The sequence below is a fragment of the Bactrocera latifrons genome, unplaced genomic scaffold (assembly GCF_001853355.1).
Source record: "Bactrocera latifrons isolate USDA-ARS-PBARC rearing strain unplaced genomic scaffold, ASM185335v1 scaffold_569, whole genome shotgun sequence".
Lineage (NCBI taxonomy): Eukaryota > Metazoa > Arthropoda > Insecta > Diptera > Tephritidae > Bactrocera > Bactrocera latifrons.
In genome coordinates this window covers 31831-36734 of record NW_017537233.1, presented here as the reverse complement: position 1 = coordinate 36734, position 4904 = coordinate 31831, and positions in this window count along the sequence as shown.

Genomic DNA, 4904 nt, shown 5'->3' with positions numbered 1-4904 from the left:
CGTTCGATACCAAACGAGGTTTCAGACAAGGCGATTCCTTATCGTGCGACTTTTTCAACCTGCTTCTGGAGAAAATAGTTCGAGCTGCAGAACTATAGAGAAGGTACAATCTTCTATAAGAGTGTACAGCTGCTGGCGTATGGCGATGATATTGACTTTGAAGTCGTAGATAATTTCGTCTATCTCGGAACCAGCGTAAACACCACCAACAATGTCAGCCTGGAAATCCAACGCAGGATAACTCTTGCCAACAGGTGCTTCTTCGGACTGAGGAGACAATTGAGAAGCAAAGGTCTCTCTCGACGAACAAAAACCAAACTCTATAAGTCACTCATAATTCCCGTCCTGCTATATGGTACAGAGGCTTGGACGATGACAACAACTGACGAGTCGACGTTGCAAGTTTTCGAGAGAAAAGTTCTGCGATAGATAGATGGCCCTTTTCGCGTTGGCCACGGTGAATATCGCATTCGATGGAGCGATGAGCTGTACGAGATATATGACGACCTTGACATAGTTCAGCGAATTAAAAGACAGCGGCTACGCTGGCTAGGTCATGTTGTCCGAATGGATGGAACACTCCGGCTCTGAAGGTATTCGACGCTGTACCCTACGGGGGAAGCAGAGGAAGAGGAAGACCTCCACTCCGTCGGAAGGACCAAGTGGAGAAGGACCTGGCTTCACTTGGAATATTTAATTGGGGCCACGTAGCGAAAAGAAGAAACGACTGCCGCTCTGTTGTTAACTCGACTATAATCGCGTAAGTGGTATCTGCGCCAATTAAGAAGAAGATATGCTATTTTATGAAAAATTACTCAGCGAAAATTTTACGCATTTTATATAAACATATAATAATTTTTTTTTCGTGATGAATATATAACTTTAATAGACATAAATAATAAAATCAGGATGGTGGCGCGAGGAAGCGGCAGACTTCAAGTGTTCAAGTGACATCTCTCAAAAAATAGCACAAATCGGCCATTTTTAAGCAGTGTGGCCTACTCATATTTGGTAAATTCAGCTAAATGCACGAAATTCTTGTGCATTATAAATTTGCATTAACATGGGTCTAATGTACAAGTAAATGTAAGTTCAGTTTGCTAATGCAAATGAGCGCTGTCGTCTTTCAGAGCTATAACTCTATAAAATTATGGTTATTAAATGGGAGTTAAAATCGGAGTTATCTGCCCCAACTCCTGAATTAATCCGGATAATCGCTACTGTCTTTCAATGCTATAATTAATTTTATAATTTTATAACTAATGTTTAAACTCAACAACTATTTATCATTCCTTACCACTGGTGGGGGGAAATGAAACGTTTTATATCAACTGAGAAATCTTTCATTCTAGTTTTTATTTGGTATTTTCCTAGCTTATATAAGTTAAATATTTTTATGTTTTATTTTTAATTTTTTATTTTAATACGTTTTGTCCAAGCTGTACAATTATAATATAAAAAATTCTTTTTTAATTTTTAAGTTGTTGGAGCAATGTCCAACCAGCTTAAAGGACAGCCGAATTAAAAGTGAAACTTAAATCTAAGCTTATGCTATCACTAACTTAATATTCTAAGCGCCGGCAGAGCGAGACGTCGGCAGCGACGGATATTGTTAGTGACGTGCTAGTAGCGTCATTACAATCCGTAATATTTGTTTGGTGCTCTTTTAGTGGGTAGCGGTACAGTGGCGTGATGCGTTTGCCAATTTGTGTACCTGCATTCCTGAGAATTCTTAAGCTTACATGGTACGGTACACTGTTTAGCAATATATTTATTTTGTTAACTCCTCCCTTCTTAATTTCGAACGTCTGCGTTGGACAGCCAAGTGATTGTAGAGTTTTATTTGGACAATTGGGAGACTTCAATGTAAAGAGTACTATAGCCGAGCTCTAGAGTCCTCTTTCGTAACGTAAGCTTTTATTTATAAAATGTTTCATTGAGCGACATATGTAGTGTATTTGGCACTGGTATTATATTCATTTACGATTGGCTTGATTCCTTAGGCTGATATAGATGCTGTTTATTCGTCTTTGCGCAATTAAGTGGTGTATTTCTTAACTATGTACATACATATTTTACATGATTTATTGCTTAAAGTATTTAATTAGTAGAAAAAGATTTAGAATTCATATTAACTCTTACAAGTGGTGCTTACTCTAAATGTTTCTTAATTTTTTAATTTATATGTTATAATAGTCAGTTAATATAAATACTCGTATATGTAGTAATTTTTTCTTTTTACAATTTCAGTTTTAAATATTTTATTCTTACTTTTCAGTTTTATTTTTGATAGTAAAGTTATATTCTATTTACTTTAACGTTTTTTTTTTTCAAATCCTGATGCATATTATTTTTGTAATTTTTCAATAATTTATAATTTTAACTCTTTATTTAAAGCAGTTTTTAATTAAATTTTTATGAACGGTTTTTTGGTGAGGACAGTACTGTTAAAGTTTTTAGCGACTATTTCCTCTTTATATCGTGGAGTTAGTTTATTTCCTAACCTTATATTTATATTTACATAAATTATGTAACCTATGATGTAATTCTTCATGGGTGTTTTGTTTTTATTATGGTAATTTAAGTCGGTCTCTTGTTTTTCTCGTAGCCTCTTAACGTTTTCTTGCCTATTTATTTCTATTTGTTTGGGGTAATCAGGTACTGGTGTGGTTTGAATAGCGTGTTTATGAGGGTGACGGTCGTATTTATTAAACTTACATGTTCTGCATTGTTTCACGATTTTTTTTAATCTTGGCTCTCATTTGTGGAAAATAAAACTTTTATAGCATTTGCAACTTGTTTTTTTCGCTATTTCGGTGGGCACGATTGTGTTCATTAATAATTTATTTATTTTGATCGGCAGAATTTATTAAATCTCTCACTAATTTCCTAGTGAACTGTATTTTGTATCTGTTAAAACGATGGGCAAAAATGTTTTGTATCATACCTAGTGTTCGTCTGTCCTGAGGCCATTAGTCACCGATGGGTTCATGATTTAAGGATATTGGCTGATTTTTCCGCGTTGAAAGTTACGTCAGCTACTGTGTGACGATGATAGGTTGGGAATGGAATTTCAAATTTATAGTCAGTATTATTGAGTATTATTTGGTTTTTGAATACGTTAAGGGTACATTGGCAAATGGTATCAAATTCTATGAGTAGATTTCGTCGCTGTTCTGGGTCAACGACATAGAGTTGAATGTGTGAATTGCGAGAGGGACGAGATAAAGCATCTGCAACTTTATTCATAGTTCCGGGTTTGTATTGTAGTTCGTAATGGTATTCTTCTAAAATTGATTTGATCGCTTCATTTTAGAATTAGAATTTTTGTTAGATAAGGCGTATGTTAATGGCTGATGGTCTGTACAGATCTTTACTTTGGCAGTCCCGTACAAGTAGTTTCGAAGGCATTTCAGAGCCCAGATATTAGCTAGCATTTCTTTCTCGTTAGTGGCATATGCTTCCTCCGTTTTATTTAGGGTTCTCGAAATGAATATAATGGGTCTATTTTCCTGTGTTAATACTGCGCCAATAGCGTATTTTGATGCGTCCGTCGTTAGGTGAAATTCCGTATTATGATCGGATAGGAATTATTATGATCTATTGTCTTCAGACAATAGAGAATTTTTTACCTTTTGGAATGCATCGATGGCTTCTTCGGAAAGTTTAATGTATTTCCTACTAGAAAGTCTTTTGGATATATGTCCTTCCTCCCCCCTTAAAAGCGATGTCAAGGGTTTCGTCAATTTGGCGTAATCTAATCAGTCCTAGAAATGACCTGAGGTCTTTTATGGTTCTTGGACAGGGAAAGTTTTTAATTGCCTCTACTTTTTTTTGGGTTGGTTCGTATACTAGTTTGAGATACAATAAACCCAGGAATTCGACAATTTTCAAGAAATCACTTTGTCGATTGGCACCTTCATATTAGCGTTTTGTAAAGTTCGAAATATGGTTTTTTTCTCGTAGTTTTCTGTGCTCTTCGTTGTCGTCTATTATACTTATTTAAAGAGTAGTTATATGGGCTTCCGCTATTTCCTTTAAAACGGCGGAATGATATCGCTCTGCATTTTAAATATGTGCATGCAGATTAAGGTGATGATTTGGTATCTTGCAGTACAGCCAGCTTTGACTGAAAAAAATCCTTATGCCTTGATTGAAAAATATCCAATATCTGCGTTTTGCCTTTTTGACAATCTAGGTGGATCGTAGAATTTTCGAACACTTTAAAGCAGGTTGCCATGGAGATTTTTTTTTTCATATTAAACGGTTGTTGAGGCTTTTTGTACCCTTATTTAATTCTGCTTGTGACATTAAAAATACGAGTTAAGTCCAAAGTTGTAAACTGAAAATTCGTTTCTTAGTTATGCTTTTAATATTCTTCCATTATATTCATGTGGAATTGCTATTAATTTGTATATTTAATTGAATCACTTTGAATTAAAGCTATTTCTACATTTATGACTAATTTATAATCCACAGTTAATCCTCGTGTTTTCAGCAAATTGTATACATCTCATAATGGTGTGTTGGTTTGTTGTCGAGGTATTAACAACTTGGCTGCCAGTTTGTCTTTTATTAACATCAGTTCTGTTTGTAATTGTGTTGGAGTCAAAAGTGTTGGATTTATTCTTCCTTGGTTTAAATCTGCGAGTTGACTTCATTCAAATTTTTATTTATAATGTTGGCTGTAGAGTTTATTAAAGATATTTGAGATTTTTGCCTGTTCTTGATCTGATGTTGATCAGAAAGCAACGTTTTAAAATTACTTTCTATTACTTCTTGATCATCTGTATCCATTAACCCAAAGAGCATATTGTAAATTGAACCGACCCATTCTAAACGAGCTCGTTTTTGCCTTTTATTGTATACAATAAATTATGATTGTGACTGAAATCTTGGGGAGC